Source organism: Hypanus sabinus, chromosome 1 (assembly GCF_030144855.1).
Source record: "Hypanus sabinus isolate sHypSab1 chromosome 1, sHypSab1.hap1, whole genome shotgun sequence".
NCBI lineage: Eukaryota > Metazoa > Chordata > Chondrichthyes > Myliobatiformes > Dasyatidae > Hypanus > Hypanus sabinus.
In genome coordinates, this window is record NC_082706.1 from 151,851,990 (window position 1) to 151,874,335 (window position 22,346).

Genomic DNA, 22,346 nt, shown 5'->3' on the forward strand with positions numbered 1-22,346 from the left:
CACACAGACACTGAACAATATTTGAGACTCACACTGAAAGGCCACTCGCTGAGGTTGGTAAAATATTTCCCCTGAAGCCTTAACAAAATAAAAATCATCATCGTTCACTGACTCAAAAATTTCAGATTTTCTGGCAGGTTGTAGGTGCTTTGGAGGGGATTTCAAGGCCATGCCGATTATTAGCATGGGTGGTGGACCTTTCTGCAGGCAGCCCATATAACAATTCACCTGCAATGTTAATGGTTTCTCTGCCACCTCAATGGTTAGTGGCAAATTCTGGGGCAATTAAATCTAGCACAAATGTTTATACTTCTCTCAATGATCCTTCAATGAAAACCTTTTCCATTTTGTAAACATGTATTCTCTTCCAGTATTGTTATATATTTATCTCTCTTCTATCAAGGATTTCTGGAAAATCTGTGCCCCCACAGTGTACCCTCCCCTTTCTCTATTCAGGTGATTATAAACTAGTTGTGTTTGGTAGAAATCCTAACCGTTTCGCTCTTTTAGGCATTGGCATTAAGTCAGAAGCAGAGGCTGCTTGGACATTAACAAAGGCATACATGTATAATTTTTTATCATTATCTTTAGGGTGATTGAAGTTACAATGTGGGTCCAGGAAGGTAATTAATACTTTAAAAGTCACACTCCCTTTAACTTCCTTATCAAGCTTGCTTAGCTTGTGCATATCAAGTTGAATTCACAAATTTCTAAAGTAAAATCAATACGTGGCATAGAGACGCCTTGAGTACCAAGAACACTCAGATAAGAAACCTTTTGGTTTGCATAAGTTAATATGCAACATGAAAGGTGATGATATCCTATCATATGTTAATAAGTTAGCTCTTTTGAGTAAATGTAGATACAGAATTTTGTGCATGGAATTCTAGTACAATTTATTGAAAATTTCCCATTGTTAAAGTTGTAAGATGTGCCGGTTTTGCTCTGACCATATCATATTTAAATAATGCTATGCAACCATTAATCAAGGTGGAATATATGTACACAATTGCAGACTAAAAGAGGTTGTGAAATAGAAATCACTAACACAAAAAGGCCCTCAGGTAATTATTATCCCAGAAAAATGAAAACGATTCAGAAGTTTGTTTTGACTTCCAGGAAAATTAGTGAAAGATATTTGAGTTGTTTTGGATGAGTAACATAGAAATGCTTGTATCAATGGTGGGAAAATGTTAGGCTGATTCTTTGGTCAGGATTCTTTCTCTTAGATCTTAGTCTATTACTGAAAGTGCTCTTCTGTTCAGCTAAAGTGGCATACAGAGGATGAGAAACATTGTCCAGAATTCCCAGGACTTTCCATAGGGTCCTTTGTTCTACCACAGCCTTCAATGTAACCAGTTTGACTCTTATAACAGAACCAGCCTTTCTAATCAGCTTATTAAGCCTGTTGGCATCACCCGTGTTGATGCCAATGCCCCAGCACACCACCACAAAGAAGATTGTACTGGCAACAACAGGCTGGTAGAACATGCGAAGGAGAGGCCTGCATACTCCAAAAGACCTCAGTCTCCTCAGGAAGTAGAGGTGACTCTGGTCCTTCTAGTACACAGCGTGTTGGTGCTCCACTCAGGTCTGTCATCCAGGTGCACCTCCAATAACCCATAGGTCATCACCACATCCATGTTCTCACCATCAATAGTAACAGGGAGCAGGTCAATCTTCCTAAAGTCCATCACCATCTCCTTTGTCTTACTGATGTTGAGCTGCAGATGATTCAGCTTGCACCATTTGACATAGTCCTCTACCAGGGCCCTGTATTCTCTGAGTCATCAGAGAATTTCTGCAGATGACAGTGTTGTATCTAAAGTCTGAGGTATACAGGGTAAACAGGAAGTGAGCCCTAGGGTGCCATAGTGCTGCTTATAGTTTTTTTTTGACATACATCTCAGAAGCCACCCTAACTGTGGTTTGCCAGTCAGCTAGTCCATTATCCAGGATACAATGGAATGAAGCTTTTCCCTCAGCAATGAAGGCTGGATGAAATGAAGGCTTGAGAAATCAAAATCCATGATCCTCACAGTGCTGTCCTTCTTCTCCAAATGGGAGTAGGCTCTGTTCAGCAGAGAGATGACAGCATCATCAACTCCACTGTGCTCCTAGCAGGCGAACTACAGGTGGGGATTGGGGCAAGGGCTGATCTGATTAGATGTCGGAGGTGAGTTAGGGCCAGCCTCTCTAGGGTCTTCATGATGTGTGAAGTCAGGCCACTGGACAGTAGTCATTCAAGACTTTTGGTTGGCCCTTCTTGGGTATGGGAACACACATGATGTTTTCCACACAGTCAAGACCTTTTCCAGATTGAAAATGTGCTGGAGAACTCCACACAGCTGCTCAGCACAGTCTTTCTGGCCCTTGTATCAGACCAAGAGGGGCATAGACAGGATGAAAGCACATACTCGTGTTCCAAGCAGAGTGTCCTAAAAATAAGAGGGCATAGACTTAAGATCAGAGATGAGATATTTAAAAGGACATCAGAGACAGCTTCCTTATGCAAAGAAATCTGCCAAGACAAAAGTAGACTTCTTTTATCATAGCGATCAGATTTTGTGAAATGCTTCTGTAAACACTTCTCATTCGGGGATGGCATGGTAGCGTAATGGATAGTACAACAGTTTACAGTACAGGTGGTTTGGGTTCAATTCCCACTGCTGCCTGTAAGGAGTTTGTAAGTTCTCCCCATAACCACATGGGTTTCCTCTGGGTGCTCCAGTTTCCTCCCATATTCCAAAGACATTCTGGTTGGGAGGTTAATTGGTCATTGTAAATTGACCAATGATTAGCCTGAGATTAATATTGGGGGATTACTGGATGGCACAGCTTAAGGGGCTGGAAGGGCCCAATCTGTGCTGTATATCAATAAATAAATACATTTGCCATTTTGTGTAGATTAAGTGAGGCCAAATTCTGCCTCATCTCATCTAAATCTACTTCATTTTTAAACTTTGCTTCAGTTCTTATAATTTTCCCTGTGAAATCTGAAGATGTATTTTAACAACTGAATAAAATATTGTAATTATAATGATAATTTTTGTGTTGAAGGTTATATTTATATTACAAATGTTACCTAAAGCCAGATGTTTGAAAGCTGAACAATATACTTATAAAAGAGCTTTAGTGGACACACATCCAAAATATTGTTGCAAATTGTGATATAATTTCATCAGATGGGAAATACAGAATATTCAAATAAAAATTGTGGTAATATGTGTCACAGCTAGTGGAAAAAAAATCATGAGAACTATCCTATAACATAGTCAATGAATAATTCATGGGTGCAATGTGGATCATGGCATAATCTGGTACAGTAACAGTTACATTATAACTCAAACCACACGCCATATATGACCTGATAATTATTTTATGACAAGGAATAAATACTGTTGGTGACACCATAGAAAAGGCTTCTGTTCTTTGACATAATATTGTGGAATCTTTTATGACAAGTAAAAGCTGAAGAGGTTCAAAGTTCAAAGTAAAATTTATTATCAGAGTACATAGGTGTCACCACATGGAACTCTGGGATCCTTTTTCCTGTGGGCATACTTAGTAAATCTATAAAACAGCAAGTGTAAACAGGAACAATGAGCAATAACCTGTGAAAATGCAAAAATAAATAAGTAGCAAAAGATAATGAGAACATGAAATAACAAGGTAAAGAGTCCTTAAAGTGAGACTATCTGTTGTGAGAACACCAGAAATAGAATGAGTGTAGTTTTCCGCTTTTGTTCAAGAGTCTGATGGTTGGGGGGTAGTAACTGTTCTTGAACCTGGTGGTGTGGGTCCTGAAGCACTTGTACCTTCTATCTGATGGCAGCAGCAAGAAAAGAGCATGGCCTGGGTGGAGAGGATCTTTGATGATGGATGCTGGTTCTCTACAGCAACGATTCAAGTAGACGTGCTCAATGGTTGGGGGAGAGGGGTTTACCTGTGATGTGCTAGGCTGAATACATTACCTTTTGTAGGATTTTCTGCTCAAAGGCATTGGTGTTCCCATACCAGGCCATGATGCAGGCAGTCAGTACACTTTCCACCACACATCTATAGATGTTTGCCAAGGTTTTTGATGACATGCAGGATCTCTGCAGACTCCTGGGGAAGTAGAGATGCTGTCATATTTTCTTTGCAATTATGTTTATATGATGGGCCCAGGATAGGTCCTCTGAGATAGTGACACTTAGGAATATAAAGTTGCTGACCCTCTCTACCTCCAATCCTCTGATGAGTGCTTGCTCGTGGAATTCTGGTTGCCCTCTCCTGAAGTCTACAATCAGTTCCTTGGTCTTGTTGACCTTAATTGTTAATCAGCCAAATGTTCAAACTTCCTCTGTATGCAGATTCATCACCACCTTTGATACGGCCCACAATTGTGGTGTCATCAGCAAACTTATAGGGTCTTTCTTATAGTGTGATTCTCCTTCAGTACAGCATGGGAATAGTTGAGCCCGAATAGTGAAAAGATCACCTTCCTTCTTGGATAATTGGGGAAAAATAGAATATTTGTTATAGAGTCACTGAATCATACAGAGTGGAAACCGGCCCTGTGACCATTGCTTATCTCGGAAATCTCATTTTCCTGCATTCAGCCCAATGTGTTTTACTGCACACTTTCTCAAATCCCTTCTGAATTTCCTCTCCAATACATTAAACCAATGTTATACCGTTATGGAGTCAGTTATACAACACGGGAACGGGTCCTTTGACCCACCATGATGACCACCAAATACTCATCTATCCAAATTCCAACTTCCAGCATTTGACCCAGAGCCCTCTGTGCCTTGGCAATTGAAGTGCTTTGCTAAATAATTCATAAATATTGTGAAAGTCTCTGCCTTTTCTACCCCGTTAGGCAATGTGTCCCAGATTTCAACCATCCTGTAAGTGGAAAAGAATTCTTCCTCAGATCCCACTCCTTACCATAAACTTATGCCCTTGTTTTCAGACTTTCATCTTCAGGGAAAGGAGTTTTATGATCCACCCCTATCATAACTTTGTATACTTCTTTGAAGTCCCACTTCTTCCATTCTAAGAAAAACAAGTTTACATATTCTGTCTCGCCTCATGACTGAAAAATTCCATCCCAAGTGATGTTCCAGAGAACGTCCTCTCTGGTGAAATCACGTCCTTCCTATAGCGTGGCAACCAGGAGCACATAGTAATCTAAATGAGGCCTAACCAGCAGAACCATAGAACATTACAGCACAGAACCAGGCCTTTTGGCCCTTCTTGGCTGTGCTGAACTATTTTCTGCCTAGTCCCACTGACCTGCACCTGGGCCATATCCCTCCATAAACCTCTTATCCATGTACCTGTCCAAGTTTTTCTTAAATGTTAAAAGTGAGCCTGCATTTACCACTTCATCTGGCAGCTCATTCCACACTCCCACCACTCTCTGTGTGAAGAAGTCCTTCCCCAATGTTCCCTTTAAACATCACCCCCTTCAACCTTAACCCATGTCCTCTGGTTTTTTTCTCCCCTAACCTGAGTGGAAAAAACCTGCTTGCATTCACTCTATCTATACCCATCATAATTTTGTATACCTCTGTCAAGTCTCCATCGAATAAACTCCCTGAACTCATTGTGTCAGTAGGCAAAGCCAGTTCAAGTGATGCTTTATGAAGTTGTATAATAAGCGATATTATCTAATATACTGTTAATGAAGGCAACTATCCCATAAATCATATTATTATAGACAATCTGCTGAGGGGAAGATTTTCTAACCTTCTAACAATATTGGTTGAAAACTTTGACAAATATGAGTAGGTCTGAACCATCTTAATAATAAATCCATTGTTTTATGGTGCTATAATACTATATTAGAATTTGTGAAAATGATTTTCTATAGTTTATCACTAGAAACTAAAAAAATATGCAGTGTATCATTCATTTTTTCAGGTTTTCACTATTCTCCTTATACAATTAATATATGATAAAATATACGAACAAATATCACAAATGACACAAAGGTTGAAGGTGTTGTGGACAGTGTGGAGGGTTGTCAGAGGTTACAGCGAGACATCAATAGAATGCAAAATGGGCTGAGAGGTGGCAGATGTAGTTCAACCCAGATAAGTGTGAGGTGGTTCATTCTGGTAGGTCAAATATGATGGCAGAATATAGTATTAATGGTAAGACTCTTGGCAGTGTGGAGGATCAGAGGGATCTTGGGGTCCAAGTCCATAGGACGCTCAAAGCAGCTGCACAGGTTGACTCTGTGGTTAAGAAGGCGTATGGTGTATTGGCCTTCATCAATCGTGGAATTGAATTTAGGAGGCGAGAGGTAATGTTGCAGTTATACAGGACCCTGGTCAGACCCCACTTGGGGTACTATGCTCAGTTCTGGTTGTCTCACTACAGGAAGGATGTGGAAGCCATAGAAAGGGTGCAGAGCAGATTTACAAGGATGTTGCCTGGATTGGAGAGCATGCCTAATGAAAACGGTTGAGTGAACTTGGCCTTTTCTCCTTGAAGAGACGGAGGATGAGAGGTGACCTGATAGAGATGTATAAGATGATGACAGGCATTGACCGTGTGGATAGTCAGAGGCTTTTTCCCAGGGCTGAAATGGTTTCCACAAGAGGATGCAGGTTTAAGGTGCTGGGGAGCAGGTACAGAGGAGATGTCAGGGGTAAGTTTTTTACTCAGAGAGTGGTGAGTGCATGGAATTGGCTGCCAGCAACGGTGGTAGAGGTGGATACGATAAAGTCTTTTAAGAGACTTTTGGATAGGTACGTGAAGCGTAGGAAAATAGAGGACTATGGGTAAGCCTAGTAATTTCTAAGGTAGGGACATGTTCGGCACTACTTTGTGGGCCGAAGGACCTGTATTGTGCTGTAGGTTTTCCATGTTTTCTACGTTTCTATCAAATAGGTAATTCAAACCTTGATAACCTACAGAGTAGAAAGAATAAGGAACTCTCTACAAAAGGCAGTAATTGAGACAAATGCATTTAACAAGAAGATAGATAAGCATTTGAGGAAAAGGTTATTCTCCTGGATGAGGCAGAATAGAAAGAGGATTGAATGGAAAATAGAATTAGTGGCAATCATTATGTCAAAGATTACTGCTTAAGTTCCTATAAATTTTCTCTTCCTGGTTGCTTTGCACATACTTCATATTTCTAGATGCAGTGCCATAAGATTCAGTAATCATTTATTACTGGAACCAAGTAAAACCGGAAAGTAGTAATATCATACTCTACGTGTCATCTTTATTACAGATGTGTAACAATATATTTTTAAAAATGTGCTGTTGAATTAGAATCTGACACCTATGGATACATTCCAATCAGCTGAATACTGTCGTCAAGCATTGCCTAATTATAATGTGACAAGAGGCTGTGTTACTATAAGCTGTGATGGCAGTTCTGCATTATGGCATTGATGAAAGTCTGCAGTAGAAATTATTTTACTGCATTTTAATCTGTATCACCCCACAAGTATAAGTTAAAGGCCTGTAAAAGATGGAATGTAATTTGCAGGGTCCTCAGAACAGTGTGGTTAAGTTGTGTTTGACAGAGCTGTAACTGTATCAGTTTCTGCCCGGCAGTAATCCCATTGTGTTTTTTACAGCTGCTAGCATTGGCCAAGCAGTTGTGACCTCAATAGCCAACTCTTAAAGACACATATCACATTACAAGATGCGCTCTTCCAGTCACTCGTGGTGTTAGCATTTAAGGATTGAATACTCTAACAGTAGAAGGAGGTTAGAAGAATGTTCCAAGGGTGGTTAAAGGGAATTAGACAGGGTGGCGAAGAACAGTACTCAATGAAGGCAAGGTCCTTGTCAAAGAGAGCTCAAAAACTCAGGGATATGATGATACGTGCAGGAGACTGCCAGAAACTATCTGTGAGAAGTGATGTGAAGAGTGGTCGAAGAATCCCTTTTACCCACTCTACCTATTCCCATAGACTGAAGTCTGCTGATGACACCACTGTCATTGGCTGAATCAAGGCAGTGACAAGTCAGCATATAGGAGCGAGCTTGAAATTCCAAGACCAAGGAGCTGATTATTGATTTTAGGAGGAGGAAAACAGAGGTCCATGAGCCAGTCCTCATATGAGGAGCAAAGATGGAAAGGGTCAGCAACTTTACATTCCTCAATTTTATCATTTCAGAGGATCGTCCTGGGCCCAGCATGTAAATGCTATTACAAATTTTCTAAATAAGATTCAGCATGACATCTAAAACTTTGACAAACTTCTGTAGATGTATGGTGGAGAGTATGTTGATGGTGGCATCACAACCTGATATAGAAATACCAATGCCCTTAACAGAAAAATCCAGCAAAGAGCGGTGGATACAGACTAGTCCATCATCAGTAAAGCCCTCCACACCATTAAATACTGGAATAGGAAAGGAGCATCCTTTATTAGTAACTCCCACCATCCTCGCCATGCTCTCTTCTCACTGCTGTCATCAGGAAGAAGGTACAAGAGCCTCAGGACACACACCGGCAGGTTCAGGAACAGTCATCATTAGGACCTCAATCATCAGGCTCTTGAACCAGTGGGGATAACTTCACTCAACTTCCCTCACCCCGTCACTAAAATGTTCCCACAACTTATGGACTTATTTTCTAGGACTCTTCATCTCATGTCCTCAAGTTTGCTGCTTGCTTATTTATTTATTTATTTATTTATTTATTTATCTATCTATCTATCTATCTATCTATTTATTTATTTATTTATTTATTTATTTATTTATTTATTTATTCATTCATTCATTTACCCATCTATTTATTTATTTATTTATCTATTTATTTATTTATTTATTTATTATTTATTATTTCCTTTCTTTCTTTTGTACTTGTACTGTTAATTATCTTTTACACATTATTTGTCTGTCTTGTTGGGTGTGGTCTTTAATTGATTCTATTAGGTTTCTTGGATTTTCTAAATATGCCCAGAAGAAAACAAATCTCAGCATTGTATATGGTGACTTTGATAATAGATTTACTTTGAAAAGGTAAATATGATCTTCTCTTTTTGATTATTGAAGATTGTGCCACTTCCCCAATGCAGCACTGAATTGTAGTTAGATCTGTCATGGCTCAGCAACGACAGCTAGAAATGATACTGAAGTATAGAAATTGAGTGTGACCATGGCATTGACCTTGAACTTCGAGGACATTTGTGTGGCAATATTTGAGGCCACAGGTTACCACAGATGTCAGTGAAGACTAGGCATGCAGTTTTTTTCATGTTCGCCCTTTATAGAAACATTTCAGGAGAAAGAGGGCTGCAGAGAACTGGTTGCTCTGTGAGAGAATAAGAAGTCAAGCTCGAGAAATACTTTGGGCACTGTATTACTTGTGATGTCACGTGAAGGAATTTTAAACCACAAGAGAACAATGCTTGTTCAAATGAAGTTTTCATACCAAAAAGCCAGATGTCAAATGTCTAAGACAGACAGAAGTTGATGGAATAGTATCCTACTCCAGGTTAAACAACACAAACAGGATGCTGGTGGAACGCAGCAGGCCAGGCAGCATCTATAGGGAGAAGCACTGTCGATGTTTTGGGTTGAGACCCTTCATCAGGACTAGGGTCTCGGCCCAAAACATTGACAGTGCTTCTTCCAATAAGAATCTGAGCATCTCCAATGGATTTCCAATTTAGATCACCATTTGGACGTTAATTAAATTATCATGAGTGTCAAGCCGAACAGTTCTCAAATATAATCTGGTAGACTTGTGTTTATTTTAATCAATTAGAATTTGTGGCCTTAATGAGTAGTAGCTAATGTTATAATACTCCAGCCCCCATATTCCAGCATTTCTTCCTCAGAAATATAATCAGCAAGTTCTTTAGGAATAAATAAAAAATGCTTTGCTATTCCATAAAGTTGTTGCATATTTAAAGAAATAAAGCAATCTTAAAATAACAATGGGGTGACACATGACTTTGCTCACTAATGCTATTCCACTCGTTGTACCATTATACATTATCTTTTACTGTCAAAGTACAGCCAGCGTATTCAATGCCAGCAACCAAATACTCATTTCCCTCTACGTACTGCTGAATGGTGCCTTAAAATTAAGAATATAAAATTAACGTGCATTTACGAGGGGTGATTGATAAGTTCGTGGCCTAAGGCAGAAGGAGTCAATTTTAGAAAACCTAGCACATTTACTTTTCACCCTTCCCTAGTGTTGTCACCATGTCCTCGTGGACCTCCTTGGGTGATAAGCCCTTGAGACCGAGGTAGTGGATGACTGCATCAAGGCCAATGTCCATTTTCTCAGACTTGCAATGTTCAATTATCTGAAACAGAAATACCACAAGAGTTATTAACTTCAAACTTTCTGCATAATCACTCAAAGAGTTGAACTGCACGTGCATGTTATGAGATCTGTATAACTCATCTCCTTCTACCTTAGGCCACAAACTTATCAATCACCCCTCATATATTGTACTCTTAAAATAAATGAAGAGTGCTTGGTAAGAGTAACAGAAAACTTCAGTTATGTGATAAATAGTGGAGAAAGGTTTAAAAAGTGAAGGGAAATAATGAGGAGAATTGAGGGCTGGTGTTATGACAATTAAAATCCATGGAAGAGACATTATATCATCTCTTCACACTCACCAAGAATCCCATGTCTGAGACCTGAATTAAAATCAGCCTTGGGGCAGAACACCAAAGGCAGGCTAAATATCTTAGATGATTTTCATCTTAATCTCCTTTTTATTGAATATACCCTGCTGAGGTTATTCTGGTACCAGAGGAACAGGAGTAAATTCAGTCTGACTAGCAAAATGGCTCGGCCTGCTGCTGTATGTTTCCTTCCAGCAAATGGTTCATGAAGAAGATTGAATAATCTGGTATGAATCGCTTTTGTACAGTATTGTTTTCAGCAAGGTGTTGAAGAAGTTGTTGGGAATGTGTAGCATAATCAAATAATCCATAACTTTGCCCTGCAGAGCAACTATTTCCCTGACAGGATTCTAGTGGAACGGGAGCTGCATATTGGCCTTCACAAGAGCATCCTTTTAGGTGTTGATACGTTAGTTTCTGCTCTTGCCAGACATGCCCAACGGCAAGGATGTGAATCAGGATGAGAACTCCTATGCCTTGAACCTTTTATCCGATGACTCTGAGTTCTCAGTTGCAGTTTCTGGGATAGCCTGGCCACTTCTGAGGGACAGACCCTGAATCAGGCAAAACAAATTCTTCCTAATCTATGGGGAGAAGCACCATCGATGTTTCAGGCCGAGACTCTTCGTCAGAACCTGATGAGGGGTCTCAGCCCGAAACGTTGACAGTGCTTCTTCCTATAGATGCTGTCTGGCCTGCTGCATTCCATCAGCATTTTGTGTGTGTTGCTTGAATTTCCAGCATCTGCAGTTTTCCTCGTGTTTGATTTTTAAATTCTTCCTGATAACCACTTACCTTCCACCTTCAGCTGATGAAGCAATCCTCTCTCATGTTGAACTGCTCTTCCAAGGTGGATTATGAGTAGCTAGGGCATGAAATCTGCTCTAGTTGGGGTTTCAAGTTCATCACCAAGATTGATTCTCACAAGGAGCAGGTCAGACAGCATCTATGGAAGGAATTAGACAGTTGGTGTTTTGAGTTTAGACTCTTTATCTGGACTGAAAGAACAAGGGAGAAAGCCAGTCTAAAAGTGTGAAGGGAAGGGGTGGAGCAAGAGTTGGTAGGTTATGGGTAGATCCTGCTGAGGGGGGATTGATAGGCAGATGGTAGAAAAGATGTCATAAGCAGTGGAGTGTCAAGTTGAAGGGAAATGGGGATGAAGATGGTGGAATCGGGTAGGAGATGATCAGGGACCATGAATAAAGGGATGGAGGTGGGGAGACTAACCAGCTGGAGGAGTGTGTGGGTGATGGTCAACTGACAATGAAGGAGGGGAAACAGGTAGAGTGATGGGGTCAGGTGTATCAAGTGGAGAGAGTAAATTCCAATGAGTACAAGCCCAAAGCTGCCAAAAACTCCTCATATGTTAACCCCTTCATTCCCAGAATCATCCTCATGGACCTCCTCTGGACTCTCTCCAATGACAACAAATCCTTTCTGAGATATGGGACCCAAAGCTGTTGACAATACTGTGAGTGTGGCCTGATGAGTGTCTTATAAAGGCTCAGCATTATCTCCTTGTTGTTATATTCTATCACCTTTAAAATAAATGCCAACTTTGCATTTGCCTTCTTTACCACAGACAGAACCTGTAAATTAACCTTCTGGGAATCTTACACGAGGACTCCTAAGTCCCCCATACCTTTGATGTTTGAATCTTCTCCCCATTTAGATAATAGTCCGCACTATTTTTCCTTTTACCAAAATACATTATTGTACATTTCCCAACACTGTATTCCATCTGCCACTTTTTTTTTCCCATTCTTCCAATTTGTCTAAAGTCCTGCTGCAATTGCATTGCTTCCACCTCATTACCTACCCCTCTGCCTATCTTCATAACATCCACAAACTTTACCACAAAGCCATCAATTCCATTATCCAAATCATTGACAAACAATATGGAAAAATAGCTGTCCCAATACTGACACCTGAGAAACACCACTAGTCAATGGCAGCCAACCAGAAAAGGCCCCCTTTATTCCCACTCGCTGCCTCCTGGATCACTTCTAGAGATCAAAAGGTTGTTTGTGAGTAAGGTAAGTGCCCAACCAATATTCTTTGTTCAGCTTCTTGTCTTCAATGTTTATTGTAAAAGAGAAGCAATAATCAGTGTGGTTAAAACAATAGATTTGCACTGTCTGTTGAACACAGGATGCTGCCTCACAGCACCTGGGCTGTTTTCCCAAGAGTTGCAGTGTAAGACAATGCTTTTTTTTATTGGGCTAATTTCAAACTGGACAATGTGGAAGATTATTTAGTTCAAGGAAGCTTGCAGACCAAATTCATACCAGATTAGCACATCAAATAGATGATTTGTCAACAGTGATATGGTTTGTATGCTTCAGAGCATTAATTGTGGGAACCTGGGAATTCTGTCTCCAGAAGCCTTTAAACTGTTTGTGTAAAAGAAAGTATCTGAAACAATATCAAAAACATGTGAAGTCATCCAAGTAGCAGAAAAAAAACAGCATAAATGTAGAAAATAGTCAGGCTAATTAGGAATGGTCACAGAACATCAAGAAGAAAGACAAAAAGGTGGGGTGTACTGGAATCCATTCTTCTGCCTTTGATTTCTGCAATGGACAATTTATTTGTTCATCTGCAAGTCATTGGTATGTCTTTTTAGATTATAAGAATTGTGTTTGTGTTTTGGAATCTTTTGTGTTTTGGAATCTTGTGTTTTAGAAATCATTTGAAATTTGGAAATCTCTTTTAAGACATAAAATCTCTGAGTTTTAAATGTGCTTTAAGAATTTTGTCTGGATTAAAACATGTATCACTAAAAACAAATGAACTGTGTTTAAGCTACTTTGTTATCTGGATGTACCTCCTTCTTGGTAGGGAAGGGGTACCCACTGTTCAAGTAGTGGGTATTGTCAGCTAAACTCATCGTAAAAGGCAAAACACCGAAGTAGCTTTTGAAGAATAGGTGGCTATAGTATAAACTCACTTCATTGAGGGTACCCATAGTTATCAATATTGGATAGTGCTTAAGGTCTTCATTTGAGTTTAGAACTCGGCAGTCAACAAACCCAATACCACCACCGTAGTTCATATATCTATCAGTTTCCATCTTAAATATCTTCAATACTCCACAACTGTCTATGGTAGATAATTTTGATGAATGAAATTGCTCGTCATCTCTTTATTCTGAAACAATGTACTTGGTTTAGTTACCTTCACTAGGGCAAATATCCTCTCTGCACACTCTCAACCAATACCTTCCAGAATTTAAAATGTGTTTCAAATAGATCAACTTTCGTCTAAGCAATGGGCACAGGCTCAACTTGTTCAGCTTTTCTTCAAACATCAGCCCCAAGATTCACAAGAATCAACCAAGTGAATCATTTCCACACTGCCTCCAATGAGAGTCAGCACAGTGACCAAGTTCATCAGTTCCCTATGAGATTGCGTTAAAAATTCCCTACTCTTGCTGTCCATACACCTGCAATAAAGACTAACATTTCATTTGTCTTCCTAATTGCATGCTGGATCTGTATATCGACCCTATGCATGTCATGCACCAGGATGCCCAGATCCCATTATGTCACAAAATCTAAGTTGGTCAAACTGAAGTTGAAAGTATTGATGCTGGACAAATTTACTCCAAGATACTTACTTGCAATGATATTTAAATAATAGAACCTGACCACAAATTTTCCAGAAAATGCAGCCGAAGGCAGAACAGGAAAGACTTTCTCAGTCCTGATTCTATTTTAAAATAGTTTATCATCTTTGACTTCGCAATCACCTTGTGCAAGCCACTGACAGGTATTTACTTTCGGTTTGATATGGTCAGAAAACATCTGTTGGTGCTTCTCTCTTGCCTAGGAGAGCAGGAGAGGCTGTTTTGGTAGAGCTTCAAATTCCCTGGCACTGTCCATTAAGTTGCATATGTGAGACATAATTATGTTTACAACTGTAGACTAAGACTCACTGAAAATAAAAACCAGTAAACTTAACTACCATTGAATATGGGTTAATCTGTTTTTTTTTCTGTTTTTAAATCTCTATGTGCTAAATCTTAAGCCATGCTGATCAGCTCTGAGATCTGTTAGTCCAATTCTCAAGCCTATCAGTTTGAATTGCCTTGGCTTTAAATTTTCAGTGAAGATGAAGCTGACCATTGTAAATATTTACTTCTGGTTAGGGCAAATTACCTGACCAAATGTAGGGTGATAACTTGCAACAAATTATGGTCATTCACATACTTACTTGAAATAGAACTGCTTATTTTTGTGATGGTAGAAAATTAATGCTATAACGTGAGTAAAAGGCAAACAGATGACAAATAGTTGGAATGTTGTCGTAAGAGAGTAAGATTAAAATGTTTTGCCAATTACAAAAGAAGACTGAATTAAGCTGAGGACAGACCATAGGGTAGCATCCTGTTTCCTCATTTCAGAGGCTGAAACACAACAAATTATGTTGATGCTTCAGTGCCATATTAAGTCTATAAAAGGTGATATATATCATGTTCAGACAGATGTTCAAGCAGACCCACCACTCCTGTTGCTATGGAACTACTGAGCAATGCTACTACATAGTAATATCTGGTGTCATCCACAGAAATTTCTCGCTGCACAAATTGGGCCTCGGCTTGTATAAAACAAACAATGCCTTTTTGCTCCCAAACCTCTGGCACTTTCAAAGCAACTGTGTTGGCTGACAGTTTGAATAGCTCTGGAATCATCCTAGAGCATTGGGGTCACCAATGTAGGTTTATGTAAATAAAACGGCAGAGGCGTTTTAAATTTAAGGGAAACTCTAACAACTCCTTTATTGTCAACCAAACACTGAACATAAAGTGTATTAAAAAACTTGCATCATTACATCATCATGTCAAACCAGCCAGTTAAAGTGAGCCCTAGCTCAACGCCGGTTGTTGTGAATTATGCATATGTTTCCACCCATTACATTAGCCAAGGCTTTGAAGAGAATGCAGAAGAGGTTTGCCAGGATGTTGCCTGGATTAGAAGGCATGTGCTACAATGAGAGCTTGGATTGTTTTATACCACTGAATGTCCAACAGTGTTTTAGAAAGTTTCCTGGTAGTAAACATTTGAATCCTGTTGTTCCATGAGCTTTGCTACTAAACTGATCTCTCTCCGCATCAATACAATAAAAGCAAGGATGTAATACTGAAGGCTTTAAAAGGCATTGGTCAGACCACACTTGAAGTATCATGAGGAGTTTTGGGCCCCTTATCTGAGAAAATATGTGCCGGCATTGGAGAGGAAGTTCTTGAGAATTATGCTGGGAATGAAAGGGTTAATGTATGAGGAACATTTGATGGCTTTGAGCCTGTACTCACTGGAATTTAGAAGTATGGTGGGGATCTTACTGAAACCTATCGTACATTGTAAGGCCTAAACAAAGTGAGTATGGAGTGGATGTTCCCTACAGTAGGGATCTCTAGGGCCAGAGAGCACAGACTCAGAATACAAGGATGCCCTTTCAAACAGAGATGACGAGGAATTTCCTTTAGCAAGAGGATAGTGAATCTGTGCAACTCACTTCCTCAGATGGCTGTGGAGGCCAAGTCATTAGGTATAGTTAAATCAGAAGCTGAATAAAGTTCATGATTATTAAGAGAATCAAAGGTTACAGGGAGAAGGCAGGAGAATTCAGAGGGATAATAAATTAGCCATGGTGGAGTAGATTCAATGGATGAAATGGCCTGATTCTGTTCCTATGCCTTATGGTCTCATGCTCAATAATACTTTTGTAGTGCCTCCAGCTGTGTCATTGAATAACGGATAAAAAGTTCATTTTAATTTGAAAAACTGAATGTGATAAGAGAACAACTATATTTTGCAACCTGCTTTTCAAAATGAGCAGTGATTTCCAGTAATCACGCTAGGACTGAAACACACTTTAGAACAATACAATGAAATTATAAATGAAAATCACAAAAACTGCAGATGCTGGCAATCTGAATCAGAAAATACCAGAAAAGCTCAGCAAGTGAGGCAGCATCTGTGGAAAGATAAGCAGACATCATTATGAGTCTAGTCACCTTTTTCAGAAAGAGCATATTGTAAAATAAACATATGTTACACTGTTACAACCATGCAGAGAAGCAGCTAAAGTACTTGATGGTCATCTGTGAAAAACAAAAACAACATTGCTGTGAAGGTGTCATTATCAGTACAAATATTATATACACAAGAAATTCTACAGATGCTGGAAATCTAAAGCCACATGCACAAAAATGTTGGAGGAGCTCAGCAGGTCAAGCAGATCTGTAGAAATGAACAAAGAGTTGACATTTTGGGCCAAGACCCTTCTTCTGCATCCTACTTCAAGATCACCAAACAAATCTTGTTTCGTAGCCTCATGTGTGGTTCCTTGTCAAAGGTGATCTTGGAATCCAAATACACTACATTTCCTTTGTCTATTCTGCTTAATATTTCTTCAAAGAATACCAGCAGATCTGTCAAGCAAGATTTCCCCTTAAGGAAACCATGCTGACTTTGACCTATTTTTTCATGTGCCTCCAAGTACCCAAAGTCACACCTTTTACAATCAACTCCAAAGTCTTCCCAACCATGGATGACAGGCTAACTGGCCTATGATTTCCTTTATTTTGCCTCTCTCCTTGCTTGAAAAGTTGAGTGACATTTGCAATTTTCCAGTCCTCCAGAACCATGCCAGACTTTATGTCCTTAAATACTCCCACCAAGTTGGCACAGGTTTTCAGTTCCCTACCAGATACATTTTCAGGACCTGATATCTTGCGAGGTTTCACCCTCTTGAAAGATGTTCTGATGTTGGACTCCAAGACAGAGACCACAGGGTATCTAGTTGCTGCAGGGATTTGCACAGCTGTGGTTTTATTCTCCCTTTCAAAGCATGCATAAAAGACATTGAGCTCATCTGGGAGTGAAGCATCACAGCCACTCATGATGTTAGGTTTTGCTTTGTAGGAAGTAATGGCCTGCATACCCTGCCAGAGTTGATGCACACCCGATTCCATCTCTAACTTCAATTGGAAGTTTCACTGTTAAAATAGCCTTCTGTAGGTCGTACTTGGACTTCTCATGTAGTTCTGGATCATCAGTATTGAATGCCACAGATCTACCCCTTAGCAGACTACAAAGCTCCTGTTTTATCTACTGCTTTTGGATGGGGTATGTCTGATATGTTCTAGGAGGCACACATTCATCCACTCAAGTCTTGATGAAGTCGGTCACAACTGTGGCATATTCATTCAGACTCGAAGATGAAATCCTCGTGGGGTTATGGGGAGAAAGCAGGAGAACTGGGCTAAGAAGGGTAGTAAATCAGTCATAATTGAATGAAAGCAGATTTAATGGACTGAATTCATAATTCTATTCCCATGGTCTTTCGGTCTAAATTTCTTGACCTCAGGGGTTAGTGAAGCTTTGGGATTCTCTAACAAGAGGGTTGTGAAGACTTAGATGCTGGATATATTGAAGACTCAGGCAGATCATGTTTTAGATGAAGAATATGTGGTTAGTGCAGGGAAGTGGTGCTGAAGTAAAACACCAGTCATGTCAGCTAATTTTTCATTGTAGAATCGGTGTTTCGTCTGGTCCTTAAATTTCATTCATTGTTTGAATTAATTAGTCCTAGTCATCAATTTTCACAGGAAGTAGTTTTAATGGAGATTACTGAACCTTGATAACTTCACGGCAGTGGGCACATGAAAATTCTGTGCAGAGAAAGCAAATAAGTAAATTGCATCCTTGGATTAGTATTCTCTATTAATAACTCCTTTTTCAGATTATTTAGGTTTTGCTTAATTTCAAATGTTTCTTTAAAAAATCATATGTGGAGTCTATTGGACAGCTGGGATAGTAAAATTGTTCATTTTAAAGTTGCAATGACCTTTTCATTACAACTTCTTGAATTCAATATAATTCTTAGAGGGGTACAGATACAAAATGGTATATGAGCCACATTTGTTTCAGATATTGTGATTAGCCATGTGCTATTCCCTAGACCTGCCCTCTCCTGTGCTTTTGACTAGTTCCATATTTAGAGGATAGTTCACCAGTCCAAAGACAATAGACAGCATTTCTCTAGAGGTTTTCCTGCTCACTGCTCTAACTTCACAGACAAGTTCACTGCAGGGAGGTAGGTGCCTGCCTTATTTGACAGGCAAAGTTAGCCAATCCTTTCCACACATGAGCTGAAACCAAGGTAACTAATTAATATAAAAGAGAAGTAACATAATGGGAAAGTCAACTAAGCTCAACCTTAAACTCAGGGCTGCAGCTACTTTTTCCTGGAGCTCAATTAAAGTTCATGTTGACGTATCCTGAAGAGTGAAAGCACAAGCCATACACTTTTCTCTTGTGATTTTACTTAAATATTGGCAAGACAAACATACTAGCAAAGAAACCGAGATACAATGATAGAAAGTTTACGATTGCACCAAGGATTTATGATTGCTTTTAGTGGTTGTCTTTCCTTAATGCAATTCTGTCCTATGCCTGTATGCACCATTAGAGACAGGATAAATTTCATGGTGCAGTTTACTGTGACCATTTCAGACCAGGGCCTACTGCAGCATGATTCTGTTGTGTCAAAGTTCAACATCAAGGTACACATTCTGTATGTCTCCATATACAACTTTGAAATTCAATTACTTGCAGGCATATACAGTAAATCTAAGAAATGCTATAGAATCGATCAAAACCATAAAAAACAGTTTGGACAAACAGCCAATGTGCAAAAGAAAACAAACGGTACAAATACAAAAGAGGAAATAAACAAACAAACAAGTAAGTAAGTAAATAAATAAATAAATAAATAAATAGGAAATAAATATCGAAACAGGAGATGAGGAGCCCTTGAAAGTGAGTCCATAAGTTGTAGGAAGTTCAGTGATGGGCGAGTGAAGTTGAGTGTAGTTATCCACTCTGGTTCAAGAGCCTGATGGCTGAGGGGTAATAACTTTCCCCAAACCAAGAGGTGTGGGTCCTGCACCTTCTTCCTGATGAGAAGAGATTGTGTCCATCGTCTATTGTATTGTCTGTAGTACTTGAGTGAAAGTTGGTGAATGTGTTACTAGTTCTGAAAGTTTGGTAAGGAGACACTACCAACTGTCAGGAGCTCACTCGGTACCTGGAATTCATGGACTGGAGCACTTGTATGCCCAGACATCAGAATTTTAGTAAGGAGCGGAATTAGGGCTTGACTGACAAGGGGTTTGAATCTCTAGGTGGTCTTGGGGCTAATAAGCCAAGAAGAGCTATTTTAACTAAACTAAAGGGCCCTAACTGAGTCTGGCTCACAGGACCAGGAGCTCCTCAGAGAAATCCTTCTAACTCATGTTAGCGCAGAGGTAAGAGTCCCACTGAAATATGCTTACTCTAGAATTCACAAATGTCAGGCTCTCCGCAAAAGAATGAAATCTAGATTGCTGTGCAATGCTTGGGAATGACATAATTCTGTATGCAAGCTTTGCAGAAGTAACATCATTGGCACAAGGTAACTAACAACTGGAATTGTCCAGTCAGATATCCACAGAGCCATAACTTAGCCAATAAAATAAATGCAATCAAATTCTCTGCAGTAATACGTTGTTTTTAGAATAATACCACTGGGGAAAAAAGTGCAATATGCTTGAATTTCTAGGGCTATGTCTCTTTCAGATTTTGAAACTGGATGGAAGCTCCACAGCTAGAAAAACTATGCAAGTAGTGGGAACAATACTACTGTGCACACTTTGGATGGAAGGAGATAAGGATCTACACAAAAAGAACATAAGCTCCACACCCAAGATACCCAGAAACACCATGCTGCCCACAAATTTCTGCAGAAAAAAAAAGCAGAAAACAAATACACGTATATTCTATGAAAATTCAAATAGAGCTAAATAAGGGCATGGAAAAGCAAAGGTTATCTTGGGTTGTACAAATAATGGAAACAGTATGCAAATAAAAGGATTTGAGACCTGAAAATCTAGTGAACTATTGTGTATAGTTCTTGGAAGTATATCATTCAGATGGCACTAAACCCATATGGATTGTGCAGAATAAATCAGCAATGTGTTGCTAGATAGAAGAGATGATGGATATGAGGAGAAGTTTGAAACAGGATAAATTGCACTAGATCAGGGAAGATTAAATTGAACTGTAATAGGTCTTTTAAAATTATAAAATATTTGCTAGTGAATGGCATTTCCTTCAGTTGAAGTGATAATAAATATTTGGCAATTTAAAATTGTTGCTGAGAGAGAGAGGTAAGAGTATTTTTTATCTCAAATGCCTTTGGGCCTGGTGTAGATGACTGTTTACAGGAAAAGCGAAGATCTATTTAGAACCATGAGATATATCTTTGGTAGGAATAAGCATTGTGGGATTGAATACAAAACATCAGCAAACAAAGCTGGCCTCATCCTACGGGGTGAAAACTGCTTCAATGGAAATATAAATCGAGTGATATTGAATTAGCAGCCTGTTTTATGTACTCTTTCCTCTGTTTTATTGAGATGTGAACTACGGAAAATCTGACAAAGTCTGTTTTGAATTAAGAAGTACATTATTTGTAATTGAAGGGAACTGGTGAAAATCACACAATTTAATTTCTGGTTGCTTTACTTAGGGGACAATGAGAAATTGTCCAGGAAATAGGACATCAAATTGCATTCGCCGTCCAAATCATCCCATTCAATGACTTGCAATTACCTACATTGAATGCATCAAAGGTTGCGACTCTGCACCCACCTGACTCTCACTGAACTTGAATAGTGGCCAAGAAGTGAGAAAATTGCTGCCTAGCAATGCTTCAATTCTGAATCTATGATTTGCTGATTTTTGTTATGAACAGAAATACCACGGAGCTGAATGTTGTGTACAAAGGATGGCAAGAAAGGTGCAGTTTGAGGAGTAGCACAGGTCTGCAAATACTGGCAGTGCCATGCCTGTAGACATGTTCATCCACGTGTAACATGTGCATTCAGCGGGGATGAGCACTTGTTCAGTAAGTGTGATGGTGGAGGTGAAAACGGAAAAGTATTCATGCATTTTCCATTTTTAAGTGACTGCAGTGATTATAGACTACATTGACAGGATGCACCAGTCGTTCTCCTGAACAAGAAGCTTCGGAACCTCCACAAAGCAGGCTTCTCCAAATCAAACTAGCCCAGTATCATTTATTAGAGAGATTATGTTTCCTTCTCATTGAATTTTCCTATTTATTGGAGATCTGGACCAAATAGATTAATAGTTTTAAAAACATAATTGCTAGCATGACAGCCAATTGCCTGAAGCAGATGAAAGGTGGCTCCTGCCTAATTAGAGTTAGGCAAAACTGCAAGACTCACAGATTTCTTATTGTCAAAAGTGGGTGATGGAAGACCACAATGATCCAGGACATTTTAGACATGGACATGATAGACTCTAGGACACCAAAGAAGCAGGCATTTTTTAAGCTGGTCTGTTTTTTTCTGGCTTTGCTGACTGGTCTTTAACCTCTTTAAGGTATCCTGTTCTTCCAAAGTTGTACAGCAAGACTTTGGCTGTCAAAATTCCATAAACAGCATTTATGGAGCATGTAAGACATCACAGAATTTAATGTAAAACCAAGATGGTGGCAGGTGAGAATGAGCAGGGATGCAAGTCTTAGGTTTCTGAAAAACGGTTTTAACTGCACAACCCAGGCCAGCACAAAGTGGGAGAAATCTTCCACACCTGCCAGAATTTCCCTATCTAGAAATCTTAGTTGGATCCCATTTTCATTCTGAGCAGTTAGAGGTC